The sequence below is a fragment of the Aquarana catesbeiana genome, linkage group LG01 (assembly GCF_042186555.1).
Source record: "Aquarana catesbeiana isolate 2022-GZ linkage group LG01, ASM4218655v1, whole genome shotgun sequence".
In the NCBI taxonomy this organism is placed as follows: domain Eukaryota; kingdom Metazoa; phylum Chordata; class Amphibia; order Anura; family Ranidae; genus Aquarana; species Aquarana catesbeiana.
Window position 1 is genome coordinate 615,137,587 of NC_133324.1, and position 19,028 is coordinate 615,156,614.

Consider the following 19,028-nt stretch of genomic DNA (forward strand, 5'->3'; position numbering starts at 1 on the left):
GATAGACAGAAGTAAAGAATGGATCCTACATGGGGGAAAACTTAAGGACAGTCGGATAATATCATACAAGTTCAAGGTGTGTAGGCTATATCTAAACATTTTATCAAATAGGCCAGGGTTTGGTAGGATAAAGTGGAGGAGGCATTTCACATAGAGTGATAATAGTGGAGTCAATACTCTCGTAGATTGGGGTTTGACACAGTCATACCTGGGCAGAATGGCTTTATGCCGTGTACACACGGGCGGACTGTTTGACCAGACTGGTCCGACAGGACTAATCCTTCAGACAATCCGACCGTGTGTGGGCTTCATCGGACCTGCAGTGGACTTTTTCGGTCAAAAATCAGACGGACTTTAGATTTGAAACATGTTTCAAATCTTTCCGACGGACTCGAGTCCGGTCGAAAAATCTACTCGTCTGTATGCTAGTCTGATGGACGAAAAACGACGCTAGGGCAGCTATTGGCTACTGGCTATCAACTTCCTTATTTTAGTTCGGTCGTACATCATCACGTATGAATCCGTCGGACTTTGGTGTGATCGTGTGTAGGCAAGTCCGTTCGTTTGAAAGTCCGGCGGAAGTCCGTCAAAAGTCCGTCTTTGATGCCGAAAAGTCCGCCCGTGTGTACACGGCATTACACTCTGTTCTGGTAGTGTTATCATGGTAGAAATAAGGTTTGGATGCATCTGGCATGGGGGGAGTGGCTTTTTTTTCGTTTCTTGAATTGAGATAACTGAAATAACATACTGAGAGCATTTGGGAAGGGGATAAAATGGATACTGGAGGGGAGGATTGTTTCTTAAGTGAGGGGAGGGGAACAATAACCTAAGAACGAATACACTAGGTTTGGGAAAACATTATTAAGACACAGTATAATGTGGATTAGATTATTAATAAAAATTGCAATATCATTTTTTTTTTTTATGGGGTTTTGTGAGTGTTACACTATAAAATTGAATATATTTCTGTGTTTTTGTGTTTTTTTTTCTTTTCCTTTAAACACAATACATTTTTCTTTTTTTTTTTAGCACTTAACACTGGTTAGTAAGAATTGAATAGAATGATATGGTATAGGGGTATTGGTTATACATGTTTGAGGAAGCATTTCATTTTACACCTTATCACTTTCCCCCAACCAAGTGAACCGGAGCCCCCACCCTTTTTTTTGTATTTAATGATGGATGCACGATTATATCACTTATATTACCGATCAGGTTTTCCTTTTTATTAAAAAAAAAACAAAAAACGACGGTAATCTATTTTTCACCTTTTTTTTGTTGTATTTAGAGATGGTTACACGATTATACTATTACCAATCATGTTTTTCTTTTTCTTTTTTTTTTCTAAATATGACAGTAATTTATATTATACCCCATTTTTTTTTTGGGGGGGGGGGGGTAAATAAGAATCAAATAATGATTTAATAGGGATATTCCGGATCAGAATGTTTGGGTCTTGGGTGAATTATTGTGGCATGTAATGGTGTATTGTTGATAATAAAAAGTACTATGAAGGATCCCACTCCACTTTCTCCAAAAAAGTACAGTTTTTTTGTGCATGTGTGTTGAGTCTTGTCTTAATGCAATGCACATTAACTGAGTGTGTGATACTGCAGACGTGTGAATGTGCTCTTAAGGACACAAGTATATGTAGTCCAAGGTAAATATTAACATAATAAAAATGCATTTATTGGTATAAGACAACTATTACAGAAATGGCATTGTAGAAGAGGACTGAAGCAACACTAACTGCACATACAGAATCCATGGCATTCAAAGACTGAAAAGAGTAAAATAAATTGTGTATTTATTTTAAATAACTGCTGATCCAGCTGTGCTCTTGCCTTACATCATCAACTGAAATCCACCCAAGCCCCACTCTACAGAGCTTACACCCAACAATTGCTTTTAAAGGTTACACAAACAGAGTATTGGCCTTACAGCAAAAGGTGAAGGGAATGTTTGTAAGACAATTCATTGCAGGTACTTTAAAACAATATTATCTGCATTTACCCTAACAATTCAAATATATCACAACTACAGTATAAAAGCAGAATATAATATGTATTTAAAAAAAAATAAGCCTACCTGTTATATTTATAACTCGGGAAAACATACAGTAGCTAGGATATGCAGAAGTGTTCTCCATCATTTTCATTTAGCAGCCAGATGAATTTCCAGAACGTTACCTATTATAATCAAGCATCTTCTGCTAAATGCATATGTAGGCAATGAATTTTCTTTAAAAGTGGTTGTAAAGGCAGAGGGTTTTTTTTTATCTGAATGCATTCCATGCATTCAGATAAAAAACCTTCTGTGTACAGTAGCCCCCCTCAGCCCCCCTCATACTTACCTGAGGTCCCTCTAGCTCCAACAATGCTTTAGGAATGTCTCGGACCTCCTCACTGGCTAAGACAGCAGCGTGTCACCATTGGCTCCCGCTGCTGTCAATCAAAGTCAGCCAGCCAATGAGAACAGAAAGGGGGCAGGGCCAGGCTGCAGCTTTGTGTCTGAATGGATACAAGGAGCTGTGACTCGGCATGGGTGCCCCATAGCAAGCTGCTTGCTGTGGGGGCACCCAACAGGAGGGAGGAGCCAGGAGAGGAGATGAGGAGGATTGGGGCTGCTCTGTGAAAATCCATTACACAGGGCAGGTAAGTATAACATGTTTGTTATTTTTAATAAAATAAAAAAAAATGAAACTTTACGCTGTCAGAGCCGTTTTTGCATTTTTTCCACACGTGTTTAATGAAACTAGTATGAATACCAGAGTGTGACATGGTTTCAGCCTCCTGTTAGCCCCTGTACAGTAGCACTTAGACTGGCAGAAGGAGGGAAAGCACTTAGGGTGTTCTGCAATGTACGTGTGCAGACAGAAAATTTGCAGACAGGAGGAGAGTACAAAGAGATGACCTTATCAGTCTGCTGCTCCTTCACTGTCCGATCACAGCCTGGTAGCAGGTGTTGCTTAACTGTAGCAGAGAAAAGTCAGGTCACCAGGCTGTGATGATGATGCATAAATCGAAGGATTGAATAGACAGGACCGCAAAGCTTTTGGCTAGTAAGACATGTATTTAATATGTGTATGAAACCATTTGCCTGAAGTTCGGCTTTAAAATTAAACATCTTATAGCAGATTTTTCGCTTACACAATCTTGCTATGTTCCAGCACCTCCTACTGCATTCCTCAACTTTTGAAATAAATAAATCCAACAGAGAGAGGACCACACTAGATGTAAAGCCAGTAATTCAAGCAAAGATAACACCAATGATGTCCCAGCACAGAACTTCCCAGCATCCTCAAATACAGAGCTATCTACTTTGCGTGTGATTCTTTTAGTGTATTGCACAGAGCCTGGGGTATACATAAATGAGGATGGGCATTAGTGCACATTCTGGATTGTCCCCTATTAAGACAGACCTACATGGCTGCCCAAGGACTCTTCTAAATGTAATCCCTCAGCACAGTAACTGGACATCATAGATCATAAGACAAACACTGGAGATGTATGTTGAAGCAGTCCTGTGCTCTGCACCAACCCAGGCAGCTTTCCTGCACAACTCTGTGGATGTACCCAGCACCTCTCCATTTGTCCAACTCAGAGTGGTCCTCACGTACCACTGCTTATAGGGTTAATTACCCTACAACAAAGCCCCATGGTATGTGCATGCCATTGACTGTTTTCTGTTTTGCTGAGCACAGTACAAAGATTTTCAATAGGACTGTGGCCCATAGAGATTCTTTACAGTGTGTTCAGCAAAACTGGCAAAGCCTTCTTAGATGCCTACCTTAAACTGTAAAAAAAACATGTACTTTTCATGTAAGTCATTAATATTCCTAACCATCACCTGCCTCAGATACACTAGTTCTTTCCCAAAAAACATGCAGACTAAGTTGATGAACAGCACTATTACTGTATGCAAACTTAGACTTTTTGCCAAAAGTCAACAGCTAAGGTAAAACATGTTTTATTTCAGAAGAGAAGGTCCACATATACCTATTATGTGTAGTCCTTTTATTCTAAAATGTCCCTTTCCTCTTGTTGCCTAAGGCCATAGTCCCTTCTCTCTATTGGAAGGTGTCTCCTTAGGTAGTGAGTGCTAAGGTGACACCCATGCATGTACTCACTCTCCCTGAGCCAAGCTATCTGCATCCATAGACACACAGTACCCCTCCTCCCTTCTCCCTGCAGTTTGACTGGTGGTAACAGGTGCCTATTGCTCTACAACCATCAGTGCTGCTAGGGATCCAGGAAGTTTGGGGAGTGGTGTTGATTGATCCTGCACCCAGCAGTGGATACAAGGACATCTGATAAGTGTTTGGGTGGGGATGGGGGGTTAGTAAAGTTCTAGGGTGTTTTTTACCCTAAAGTTTTGACTGCAATACTACTTTAAGTAAGCATCTAACAGACTTATTTAGTAGGACATTGCAAACAGCAATGAAGTTGTGCCAAATGCAGTAACCAAAATCAACCAATCAGATAGCTTCATCACTTATTGAAGACAAATTTCTAATTGATTCCAGTTGGCAGGTGCACCTCTACTCATCAAGTTTATACTAAATAAGCCAAGAATCATTGCAGCTTACAAATATAACTTGTCAAAATCATGTTTCGGTCTTGGCATTCAGACTCAGGTTTAATCATTCGGATTTATGATGTTGACAAACATACTCCATTAACAGATTCCATGCTATAATAAACAACCCTCCCTTTTTATACAACCATCCCAAATCTTTTATTGTTCTTATTATAAAAATACATTTTCTTAAAATACTGAGGACTTATCTAGGATGGAATCCAATATCATCTCAAGCTTACCAGTAAGAGCATACTGTAATCCTATCCAAAGCCGCGGGAGATCAGCAAATATCCTGTCATCAGATATAAAGAGCGGTATTCCAAAAACTGTCAGCCAGTAAGGGAGAATGATATCCGAGCACAGCTCTGCAGCTCGGTCATTCACAGGCTTATCAGTGCTGAGACTTAAAATTCTGCTGCTGCCACCCACATGTCATTCACAAACAGAAACTTTTTCTGGGCTTTTACATTTCCATAGCACACTTTAGAAGCAAGTGTTTAACAATCCAGTGAGATAACCACATATAACGTTTTCTATAAGAATGGAAACATATTAATGTGTAAATATATATATATATCTATATATATAGATATATATACATCTATATATATCTATCGATCTATCTATCTATCTATATATATACTGTATATATACACTCACCGGCCACTTTATTAGGTACATCTTGCTAGTACCGGGTTAGACCACATTTTGCCTTCAGAACTGCCTTCATTCTTTGTGGCATAGATTCAACAAGGTTTTGGAAACATTCCTTAGAGAATTTGGTCCATATTGATATGATAGCATCACAAAGTTGCTGCAGATTTTTTGGTTGAACATCCATGATGCAAATCTCTACAATATCTCTATAATCCCAGCACATCCTAAAGTTGCTCTATTGGACAGAGGAGGCCATTGGAGTACAGTGAGCTCATTTTCATGAGTAAAGAAACCAGTGGTGAGATAATCTGAGCTTTGTGACACGGTGCATTATCCTGCTGGAAGTAGCCATCAGAAGATGGGTAGACTGTAGTCATAAAGGGATAGACATGGTCAGCAACAATACTCAGGAAGGCCGTGGCGTTTAAACAATGCTCAAATGGTCCTAAGGGGCCCAAAGTGTGCTATGAACATTTCCCATTTCACCACCACCACCAGCCTGAACCATTGATACAAGATAGGATGGATCCTTGCTTTCATGTTGTTTACGCCGAATTCTGACCCTACCATCTGAATGTTGCAGCTGAAATCGAGTCTCACCAGACCAGGTAAGGTTTTTCCAATATTCTATTGACAAATTTTGGTGAGCCTGTGTGAATTGTAGCCTCAGTTTCCTGTTCTTAGCTGACAGGAGTGGCACCCATCGTGGTCTCCTGCTGCTGTAGCCCATCTGCGTCAAGGGTGGATGTGTTATGCATTCAGAGATGGTATCCTGCATACCTTGGTTGTAACCAGTGCATATTTGAGTTACTGTTGCCTTTCTATCATCTCAAACCAATCTGCCCATTCTCCTCTGACATCAACAAGACATTTTTGTCCACACAATCTGGATATTCCCTTTTTTTTGGACCATTCTCTGTAAACCCTGAAGATGGTTGTGTGTGAAAATCCCAGTAGAACAGCCGTTTTTGAAATACTCAGACCAGCCCATCTGGTACCAACAACCATGCCACATTCAAAGTCACTTAAATCCCCTTTCTTCCCCATTTTGATGCTCGGTTTGAACTTGAGCAAATCATCTTTACCACGTCCAGGTTCCTAAATTCAATGAGTTGCTGCCACGTGATTGGCTGATTAGCAATTTGTGTTACTAAGCATTTGAACAGGTGTACCTAATAAAGTGGTGAAATTGAATGTTCTCAATCTTTGTTCTCTGCTATTTGAATGTGTGAATACAGAAAATACTGACACATAGAGCTGAGCAGCATACTTCTTTCCTATGATAGTCAGTGCCATCTAGTGGCCATAATGTAGTAGTTTCTTCATTCACAAATTCAAATTACACCCGACTTTCCCGCATTCGCACAGAATAAAGTTACATGCCGTTCCAGTAGATTAACATCTATGTGAGTTTTCTTTATAAATACATCCAAAAGTGTGCCATTGTGCACCAATGGTTAGTGGCCATGGTGGAAGGTGGATGCTCATAAAGAAGTTTATTATGACACACCTTCACATATTCCAGCCTCAGCTTCGTTTGTAGCTTTCAGCACTCGGTCACATGATCTGTAAAGGTAGTCAGTGCTGGAAGACTTTTTTCTGATTGACAGGTCTGAAATGGGAGCACATGTGTAGCTATATAATGCCCAGCATGTGTCATTGCCTACTGGTCACACATTGATCGATGTCTGAATGGAAAATTTCTTCACTCAGGGCACCAAGATATCTTATTAGCTTACTATTGGGTGCAATAGATTAACTTTTTTCAGCCTGACTAACAATATTGGATTAGGGAGCGAAAGCCCCCTCCCCCCCAACCTCAGTCCTTCCTTGGTATTATGGCTTGCTGAAGAATAAGTGTGTACATATTATCGGTACTTGTGTAGCTAATTTGCGACCACACACATTGTACTGTTTAGTTCAGTTTGGATACAGGTTTGGATGGTGAGCAATCAGCTTATATAAGCACATTACATTTGATACTTTCTTGTAGGATCTATTGATTGCTTTTTTTTCATCTAACCTAATATTTTTATATTATTATTTGTAATAGTAATAAGAAGAGTCGGCAAAACTGTGATCCTTGAAGTGTCGTTTATTGGTACATCAGAGTGACAATAAAACAATAAAGCTGACGCAATAGTCTTAGTCGTAGCTAGTTAATATTTTTAATGTTTTACACTGTCTTCAGTTTCAAATATCAATTGACTTGTTACCATTTATTTTCATTTTTATTTCCATATTTTTGTCCTTGCTTCTCTTTTTTCCCTTTTGTATATTCTTTTCATTTTCTGTTTCCGGTATATATATATATATATATATTTTTTTTTTTTTTCATATGTTTTCGTTTGTTAGTATTGGGTTCTATGGAAACACTTTATTCTATATTACTTTCTTTATGAATAGGGAGTCTCTGATAAATACCATCTGACACCTGAGTTAGATGGGGGTGGATCTATTTAAGATGCATCAGTTGGGCATACCTATGTTATGATTATGCTTCAGTTTTAGAGTGTGAAACGCGTTAACCATGCAGCCTGTCGGTGTCCTGTGGTGTCACATTGGGAACTCCAAAAAAGAATTTTGGAATTAGCCAAGGTGTGCAGCCATTTCTTCATTCACTGCTATACACGGAGGTGAGCTGGGACGGGCACCCCATTAGGCTTCTTTGCCTTACCTGGAGCGGCAGGTTGTCTTTATTCATATTTGCTGAAGAATAAGGCCTTGTTCAGATGGGCATCTGAGCTGACTGTGTGCAAACAGCTTATGCATGTGGATGCAGACACAGTGGCTACACTGACTCAGTTGCATGTCAAAATTTGACAGCCTTGCAGGAGGGGGCAGTATGAGGTCAGATCTGTCAAATTTTGACATGCAACTGTGCCTGTGCAGCTGCTGCCTCTGCATCCACCTCTAACAGTTGCCTGAAGGCAGATTGGGGCTCATGCAGAAGCCAAGACAAAGGCAGCCTGCATGCAGTATATGTGCCAGTGTCTGTCTTAACAAGCCCTAAATGGTTGCTTGACCATACACAGATTGTGAACCAATACAAACAGTTCTGATACCTTACATTCTACAAGTAAAAAGTGTGTGTATTACAAGTGAACTGTGCCCTGGACCACTTCTTCCAAGTAATCCTGTGCACATTATGCTTAAAGAATAGGTTTACTTTTTCAACAAAGTACATGTTCCACCTGTATATAGGGTGTAAAACAGTGGGGGCTGGCGGCAAACAACCACTCATGCCCCAGAGTAGCACCCCTCTCCGCTGTTTTCCGGTCGGTCCGGCACTTACCCCATCATGGCGGGTGGCAGGCAGCGTGGTGCAGCGGCTCGGCTCTGAGTTCTCTCCTCCATGGCGGTTTCCAGCTCCTCCCCTCCTCCTCCTCCTAGGCATCCAATAGGATCGCCTGTCCTTTCCACCAATCAGGTGATCAATGTCAAAATCCACTTTCTGGTTGGCCGGGAGGAGGATCAGTGTTGCAACAGCGAATATTGATTCACTGTTGTAACACAGCTGGGTGGGCTCGGAGCGCACTCTCTGTGACCCAAGCCCACCCTATATTGAAGCCTACTAGAGCCTATGGCTCTAATCGGTGCTTCAAAAAAACAGCCCCCCGCATTGGAATCTATGCGCTGGTGTCCTGAAAGGGGCTGGACGCATGGATAGGGGAGGCGGCGATGGATGGGGGGTGGCGCCTGTGCGCCCTTAATGGACGGGCTGCCCCTGGTGTAGAATTGAACATGTTCAAGAAGACCCCCTTTCCCTGTGACAGCAGGTGGGGGATCATAACCCCTGCACCCGCTGTCACATTTCAAAATCGGCACGGCGTCATCTGCACATCCTTGTCATTCATTCACAGGGATCTCAAAATGAACTATAAGCCCCTTTCTGCCACCAAGGCAGACAGCTTGTAGACCTCAATGAACTATGAGAGTACCGATAAGCACTGACACTTCATCCAGCTTTCTGACAGCCCATACAGAGTTATGGTCAAGAAAGCTGGAAGTAGTTTCTGCAAGAGCCCGACAATGCACCCAGGGTCCACTAATCACAGATGCAATGCTCTACAGTCTCCCATTAAAAAAAAAAAAAAAATTTCCTGCAAAAATATGTGTATTTATTATCTTTTCAAAAATGTGATTAACCTTTAACTGTTTTTTTGTGCACATTTCAGAACACTCACATTGCTGAACCAACAAAGTGAACTTTGCCTGGGCATGGTTAAAACTGCCAGCATGAGTGCACCTTAATCATGAACCTGGCCAAAACATCTACAAATTTCTTGGCAAATGCAAAAGCTTAGTAAGTACTTCAACTTGTGTATTTTGCTGCTTGTCTAGAGCTAAGCTTTAGGCCATTTCTGGCACATATCCAGTGTACTAAAATCAAAGTGTTAGATAAAACTGAAGATAACAGTGGAATAGCTGCTATTTGGTATGGTGTTGTGGTAGTGATTGTCTAATGCCAAGTGCTTTGGTAATAAGACTATAGAAGTTCATAAACTTTATTATCCTCACATTAAAAAAAACAAACTAAAATAAAAGAAAACTTCACCTAAATGCCACAATGTGCGCTACTGGCATTAGCTATAGTTCAACAAGCAATTTGTCACAGGCAAAATGTTCACTGTTATTGCCTCTATTATGAGTTCCATAACAATGAAGAAAGTTTAGATAATTGGCCGCAAACTTTAAAGAATAAATTTCAGCCTGGTCTACACTAGAAGAGAAGTATGAAGCTGAAAATGGAAACTAAACTCTTATCACAGCTCTGTGCGTCAAGAAACTGCCATCTTTCTTTTGTTTAACTGAAATTAGTATTAACCCTTTCATGTACAGGTGTAACTGAAATCCTGCAGTTCTAATAGTTATCAGTTCACTTACCATTATCTAACAACTTTGCAATAATTTTTAGTTAATTTATAGTTTTGTAGCAAGCAATGAACTCCCAAAAAGAGAGGGGAGGGACCTCTGTGTCCCGTGATGTACTCAAAGAAATTGATTTTACAGGTAAGTATGAAGAAAAAAATCAATTTTTCTTTCTTGTACATCACGGGACACAGAGCAGCCATATACATTACTACCTGGGACATCCCAGAGAAATAGCCTTGAGGGGAGGTAGACACACTGTATGAAAACACCATCAGATTTATACATCAGCCTGTAAGACGCTACGGCAAAAAGACGAGTCCTCTGCTGCCCTAACGTCCACCTGATAAAAACTTGTGAACATAAGTATCGAAGACCAAGTAGAGGCCTTGCAAATCTGCGCCACTGATGCCTGAGGCGAAAAGCCCAGGAGGTTCCAACACCCCTGGTAGAATGAGCTCTAACCCCAAAGGGAGGAGCCTTACCATTCAGGCCATAGGCCTGAGCAGGGCTTTTTTTCAGCAGGAACTAGGGGGAACTCAGTTCCACCACCTCTGGCTCAGGTCTTCTGCTCCCTGCTCACCACTATCACTTGGTAACACTGAAGCTTCTGCGTTTACAAGTGATAGCTTATCTCCCAGTAGCTCCCACAGGTCAGATCCCACTGAGTGCCGGACAGGGACAAGAGAGATACAGAACAGGTGCCCAGGGTTCAGTGCAGTCATGGGCAGGAGAGGGTGCGTGGTAGGCTGCACCCTCTGTGGTCTCCATTTTTTCCCTGGTGACCAGCTGTTGATGCTCCTACTGCATGATCTCCCTTGCAAGTGACTGTAGTATAGTATAGTATGCTGCAGTATAGTATGCTGGGAGGTACTACAGCCGGATAGGTGCTTCAGCTTAATATTGCAACAAAGGTAAGAAATATGACAGATGGTGGAGCTTTTAAGGAGGGGGGAGAAGATGAGGGCAGTGGAGGGAGGGGTTGTATGCAAAGGGAAGAGCTACTATTTGATGCCATTTGGCAGGTATGTGTGTGTGGCGGGCATGGTTGAGTTCCTGCACCCATTCTCTGAGAAAAAAAGCCCTGGCCTGAGTAATTAACTGGTGAATCCAAAGTTAATGGAGGTCTTAGAAGCTGCTTGGCCCTTCTTGGGGCCTTCCGGCAAAACAAAAAACGCATCAGAACTTCTGATGCTTGCAAACCTTTCCAAATAGGTTCTGACTGCGTACACCACATCCAAAAGGTACAACTGCTTCTCTTCTCGTGAGCCAGGCTGAGATAAAAAAGGAGGTAGAACAATGTCTTGATTTAAATGAAAATCAGAAACTACCTTAGGCAAAAAGGACGGAAGAGGATGTAGCACCACCTTATCATGTATGCAAAATCAAATACGACTCCTTACAGGAAAGGGCCGCCAGTTCGGAGACCCTTCTAGCCGAAGTGATTGCAAAAAGAAAAGCCAACTTTCATGTCAAAAGAACTGAAACGGAATCTCTTTAATCGTTCAAAAGGTTGCTCCTGTAGCACAGATAGAACCAAGTTCAAATCCCAAGAACCCATCTTTGTAGACACTGGTGGAAAACTGGAGTACTTCCTGAATGGGAGGGGTTATATAGAGGGGGGCTGTTTTAGTTATTCTACCAGTGTCCATTCACCTGAAGGTGGCGTATAACCCAGGTAGTAATGTATATGGCTGCTCTGTGTCCCGTAATGTACGAGAAAGAAATAGACATTTTTCATTTTCCACTAGGTATCTTTCTCAAGTCATCTCCCAACTGTATAATATGAATGTCCTTACTGCATATGTTCTTTATTTATCAGCAGTTGTGCCTCAATCTGTACTCATCATTTCCTAAGGAATCCAACAATGTGAGCACTCATTTCCTGCCAGGTTATGACTAGCAGGTAGGAATGAAAGCCTCAAGTAAGGTGGAGAGGAAATACTGAAATAATGCATGTGGTTGGGATGTTTTATAAAGTAAAAATAAGCTTATTCCAGAAAAGATAGACCATAAACCTTAAAGCCTAACTCCAGCTAATTTATAATTATGGATAGATTGGGAAAAATGTAAAGCATGAGTCAGGCTTATTATCTGTGATAATATTGGGGAGATTTTCTCTTTGTCTTTCTGTGACACCCATACAAGAATTGAGAGAAGTGGTTGTTGATGGAACAGGAATGCAGGGACAGCGAAAAAAGCATTTTCAAAGTTCTAGCCCTTCCCCAAGCTATTAATAATGTGTTTTGTATTTGTCTGGGAGAGATTTCCCATCACTTGGACAGCAGCAACAGCATTGTAACTTCTACACATAAACATGCCCAAGCCCTGTCATGCTACTTACAACATTTATTTCCCCCTTAATCACTGTTACACAGTGCGCAGAAAAAAAGATTCACATACAATGTTACAATTGATCCAGAGGTAACAGGAGCTGGGCAGATTTAACCACCTTAGCTGCTGCACCTAGATACCCCTTATAAAAATTTTACACTTCATCTCTGAGCCTATTACTTCAGCCATAACATTTGACATTAGTTAAGAAAGCCATGCATAAATTGTTTTGTTTCTTTCAGGAAAAACAAGACTTTGGCACAGTGGCGGATCTACCAGGGTCGCAAAGGTCGTACTTGCGACTGGGACCTGGTATTCTGCCACTGTGGGGGGAGGCGTCCCCGCCTGCTGCCACCACTGCCAACCGCTGCCACTGCCTGACAGTTTTGAGCAATGATCGGGACATAATGTACACTGTGTGTGTGGGGGGGAGGAGCGGCGCCCAACGGTTCTAGTTAGAGGCAACAATGATGTCCCGGCGCACCGCATGCCTATTCTCTCCGCCCATTTCAGCAAGCTGATCCATGTCGGGAGGAGGAAACTGGAGTGGAGGAGAAATTCAGCTGATTAGCTGACAGGCCCCATTTGAGTTGTGGAGACAGAGTCCCGATGTCAGGAGAGCCATTACTGGAGGCACTGTGAATCCAGACTGAGAAAGCACTGAGCAAGAAAGGGAAATAGACTGACACTGTGAGCAAGTGAGTGCCAGTGTCACCATCCCATCCCCCACCACCATCCCTCTGCTACTGATCCCACCCCCCCCACCACCACCACTGATCCCATCCCCCACCACCACCAATGATCCCATCCCACCGCCACTGATCCCATCCCCCAACAACGCCACTGATCCACTGATCCCACCCCCCAAACTGCAACTAATCCCATTCCCCCACACCGCCACTGATCCCACTCCACCCCCACACAGCCACTGATCCCATCCTCCCCCATCACCACTACTGCCACTTATCACATTTCCCCCACCACCACTACTGCCACTGATCCCACCCCCTCACTACCACCACTGATCCCATCCACCACCACTGCCACTGATCCCATCCCCCACCACCACTACTGCCACTGATCTCACCATCCCCCCACCGCCATCACTGATCTCACCCCCCACCATCGCCCCTGATCCACCACCACTGATCCCATCCCCCCTCCCACCACCACCACTACTGCCACTGATCCCACCCCCCACCACCATCTCTCTGCCACTGAACCCAATCCTACACTGCCACTGATGCCATCACCCACCACCACCAATGATCCCATCCCCCCTCCCACTGCCACAGATCCCATCCCCCCACAACGCTACTGATCCAATGATCCCACCCCCCACACCGCAACTGATCCTATTCCCATCCCTGATCCCATTCAACTGATCCCATTCCCCCCACCGCCACTGATCCCATTCCCCCCACCGCCACTGATCCCAACCCCCCCACCACCACTGATCCCACCCCCCCACACTGCCACTGATCCCACCCCCCACACTGCCACTGATCACATCTCCCCACACTGCCACTGATCACATACCCCCACACAGCCACTGATCCCACCCCCCATCACCACTACTGACACTTATCCCATTTCCCCCATCACCACTACTGACACTGATCCCACCCCCCCCACCACCACCACTGATCCCATCCACCACCACTGATCCCATCCCCCACCACCACTACTGCCACTGATCTCACCCCCCCATCACCACCACTGATCTCACCCCCCCACCATCGCCCCCGATCCACCACTGCCACTGATCCCATCCCCCTCCCACCACCACCACCACCACCACTACTGTCACTGATCCCACCCACCCCCACCACCACCACTGATCTCATCCCCCCACCATCACTGATCCATTACAACCACTGATCCTGTCCCCCCACCACCACTACTGCCACTGACCTCACCCCCCCACCGCCACCACTGATCTCACCCCCCACCATCGCCCCCAATCCACCACTGCCACTGATCCCATCCCCCTCCCACCACCACCACTACTGTCACTGATCCCACCCCCCACCCCCACTACTCATCTCATCCCCCCACCATCACTGATCCATTACCACCACTGATCCTGTCCCCCACCACTACTGCCACTGATCCCAAGGGTGCACTCAGGAGAATTTAAGGGGCACTTTGGAGGCACTCTGAAGGCATTAAGGGGGTACTCTGGAGGAAGATTTAAGGGGGCACTCTGGAGGTACTGTTTTAGTACCTCCAGAGTGCCCCCTTATATCTATCAGAGTACTCCTTTACATCTTCCAAAATACCCCCTAGTAATAGTAAGGTCAGTGGCAGAACTACCATGGTCTCAAAAGGTCGCACTTTACGCCTGGGCCTGGCGTTCCACCACCATGTGGGGCCCCAAGATGGCAAGAGGGGGCCCACTGCAGAAAATGAGAAAGGGCCCCGGGATGGGGTCAGGGGGACCCTTCATGGTTTCTTGTATTTAGTTCCGTATTAAGTTAGGCAAAATTTGCAGCTCATTCCTATAGCTCATAGAAAGGTTAGTAAAGTGGCGTTAGTGTTCTGGCACACACAGTATCTTAGAGGGTGCAGGGTGAGAGGAGTAGGATGGGTTTAGGGTGACAGGAAAGTGGTGTAGGATGAGTAGACATAGAAAGGTGGGTGCAGGGTGACAGGAGGGGGCTTCAGAATTAACAGAAGAAGGATAGGTGCAGGGTGACAGGAGGGGACTTCAGGAGGAACAGAAGGAGAAGGGTAAGTGCAGGGTGACAGGAGGGGGGTTCAGAAGGAACAGACGGAGAAGGGTAGGTGCAGGGTGACAGGAGGGGGCTTCAGAAGGAACAGAAGGAAAAGGGTAGGTGCAGGGTGACAGGAGGGGACTTCAGAATGAACAGAAGGAGAAGGGTAGGTGTAGGGTGACAGGTGGGGGCTTCAGAAGGAGCAGAAGGAGAAGGGTAGGTGCAGGGTGACAGGAGGGGGCTTCAGAAGGAACAGAAGGAGAAGGATGGGTGCAGGGTGACAGGAGGGGGCTTCAGAAGGAACAGAAGGAGAAGGGTAGGTGCAGGGTGACAGGAAGGGGCTTCAGAATTAACAAAAAGAGAAGGGTATGTGCAGGGTAACATGAGGGGACTTCAGAAGGAACAGAAGGAGAAGGGTAGGTGCAGGGTGACAGGAAGGGGCTTCAGAATTAACAAAAAGAGAAGGGTATGTGCAGGGTAACATGAGGGGACTTCAGAAGGAACAGAAGGAGAAGGATAGGTGCAGGGTGACAGGAGGGGGTTTTAGAGGGAACAGATGGAGATGGGTAGGTGCAGGGTGACAGGAGGGGGCTTTAGAAGGAACAGGATGAGAAGGGTAGGGGCAGGGTGATAGGAGGGAGGTATAGAAGGAACAGAAGGGTAGGTGCAGGGTGACATGAGGAGGCTTCAGAAGGAACAGAAAGAGAAGGATAGGTTCAGGGTGGCAGGAAGGGGCTTCAGAATGAACAGAAGAAGAAGGGTAGGGGCAGAATAACAGGAGGGGACTTCAGAAGGAACAGAAGGAGAAGGATAGGTGCAGGGTAAGAGGAGGGGGTTAAACAGAAGGAGAAGGGTATGTGCAGGGTGACATGAGGGGACTTCAGAAGGAACAGAAGTAGAAAGATAGGTACAGGGTGACAGGAGGGGGTTTCAGAGAGAACAGACTGAGATGGGTAAGTGAAAGGTGACAGAAGGGGGCTTTAGAAGGAACAGAATGAGAACGGTCGGGGCAGGGTGACAGGAGGGAGCTTTACAAGGAACAGAATGAGAAGGGTAGGTGCAGGGTGACAGGAGGGGGCTTCAGAAGGAACAGAAGGAGAAGGGTAGGTACAGGGTGACAGGAGGGGGCTTTAGAATGAACAGAAGGCAGGTGGGGGAGGGGGGTTAGGCATGCATCATCTTAAATCAGGGGCAAATCGTGGCCAGGCTGCTCACTTAAAATATCAAAAATAGAGGTATATGAAAACCAAAATAAAGACAAATGAGGAACAAACATCTTATTTCCCACACATTATGTATCTGGTCATTTCTATGAATACAAATACAATTATTAATTGCAAAAAAAGCAAAGAAAGTCCCTAAAAGTTGTTATAGTACTATCATTATTCATCACCATCAACATAATCATTGCCACCACTACCAAATAACTTACAAAAGTGCTTTTATTTGAATATTGAGAAGCTGTTACATTTCCTTCAGAGCATTCCATAAACAACATTAATCATTTTCTAAAAGGTCTGTCAAGCCTGAAACCTCGTACATTTCATAACCTAACGAAGCCTGCCTATGAATTGTGACCAGTGTAGCACAGATTGCATTAGTAACTAAATCACTCAAACTTGTGTTACTATAGAAATCTTAGCAGGCCCAACAGCAGTCAACAACGAGGCACTTATCCTCCCAAAGAACATATGGGAAAGCAAGAGACAGCAGCTAAGTAATATACGTTTCTTGGGTTTACAGAAACTTGTTTATGACACATGGATTCAGAATGCTGAGGACATATTTTATGATTTTACCGATGACATAAAATGTGTTGAGAATTTCCAATGTTTTCTCCGAAAGCTGTAATCATTAGTGTCATAAAAACAGCTGGCGAGCGGTTTACTGCACTAAGAATTACCACTTAAAGGGAAAGTATCGCGTACTTTCAGCAAGTCCATAGCTATTGCCTGTCCTTCACATTTTTTCATGCTTGCTCTTTCATATTTTGTATTTTTAATAAAAGCAGAAATTTGTAAATAATTATTTTATTACAGAAGGATACGTTATCCACCACAATGTTGTGACGTCATCAGGTACATGGAGAGTGCATTGTTTTTAACCTTTTTCTAACCATGTAATGCATATGTGCAGTGGCAGGGACTAAAGGTTTTAATATCCACCATATGCGCCCATGGCACCAAGTGGAAGTCCGCCCTGGTAACAAGATCCAGCATGAAGACCCAATTGATGAAAAGTGCCACCAGGATGGGAAGGGGTTAATCAGTCAGTTGACAGAGTTGCATTGTGAGGAGGAGCAGTAAAATAAAGTCATTCTGTATTATTTCAAAACAGAAAACAATTGTGACTGTCCCAGCTAACTACTGTTGTTTTAAACTAGATATAAGTAGAAACAAGCCAGGCAATTAACTATGCTTCCCGTGCCATTATTATGGTGCAGGAAACTATCAGAAGTGGTACATTTAGAGCACATAAACCTGGTTCAGGTCTATCTGTGCCACCTACGCCAGTTTCTACTTCAGAGTGAAATAGAAACTAGTGCAGGTCTGCCCCTAGTTTACAGAGGGAATATGGTATTTTTCCATATAGAAAAGGAAAGCAGATTCCCGCTAGGTGTAACCTTGTTATAGGGGATGTGAGTTGTCAGCAGAAAGCTCACATCCTTCTTTCTGCCGGTGCAGTGATTACCCAGCACAAGCAGAGTCTACACAGGGTTAACACCTTCCTCCTCCCTTAGTGGTTTGTGCCATTTTTGTTAATTAGGAGCAGCATCTGTTCCATGTTCTAAAGATAGAAGAATTGTGCAAGCTTGTGTTTACACAACTCTTTGTTACTTTCCCCAATGTTTTTGAATCCGTAGCACCTATTGATAACAATAGTAAAGTGGTACTAAACCCACAACAGTAAAATCAGTCTGTATATTCAGTAAAGTATGCTTGTTATACCCTCTGCATTGTGTAAAATGGCTGTTTTATCCTGTCTTCTCTGATCCTCGCCTTCTTTTACTGTTCCCAATCCATCTGCAGATAGTACAGAGCCCTAGGAGGTACTCACATGCTCATGCACATGCTCAGTTTAGTGTGTATTGCTAGAAAGATTTTTTTTTTTTTTTGAGGGGGATCATGTGATCACTACAGCGCCAATCAGCACTGTCCAGGCAGAGGGTCAGGGGTTCTGCAGCCTCATAGGACAGTCAGAAGAGAATGAAAACTCCTCCTACATGCTTTAACCAGTCCTCGGCCAAACACTGATAGAAGTCACAGAACTTCTATATACTGCTGATGAGAACAGTTTATATGTACAAATATAATTTAATTTCCATGTTCTGTGAACTGCGGGAAACCAAATATAGTGAATGCAGGGTCCTGAATTTTGTAACACTTTAAAATCAAACTGATCTGTCGAAATAAATGTCATACACAGAGAAATGACTGCACAACACAAAATGCTTACGAGCAATCTCTACCTGTGCTTTAGCAACATAATTATCTGTACAGGTATAATCTTTCCATTTACTATTTTCCTAAATGTCTATTTTCTACTTTCAGAAAAAAACTTACTAGAGCAAAAACGCTGAACTGACCAAGTGATTGTTTGTCAAGCCATTTAGATGGATATGTCCCTTGACAATGAAAAAACCTGAAGGAACTGAAGTAGAAGCTGCCATGTATTATTTAACTCTTCTTAATAATGAACCTTTCTCTGCAGGAGACATTTTTTTCATAATATGCATACATGTTAAAATGCATGTTTTATTGCTGAAGATTGCTTAAATCCCACCAAAATGTATATATTTACTGAAAGCAGAGACCCTGTAAGATAATATGGTGGTAGCTGCATTGTTTTATGTTACAAGACAAATGC

General features: G+C 43.5%; 1 protein-coding gene across 6 annotated transcripts in view; it reads right to left on the bottom strand.

The window, feature by feature from the left end:
• The window catches only part of ARHGAP24 (Rho GTPase activating protein 24), a 1,254,786-nt gene that overhangs the window by 110,607 nt on the left and 1,125,151 nt on the right, over nucleotides 1-19,028 (bottom strand). The gene's annotated exons all lie outside the window — the stretch shown is intronic.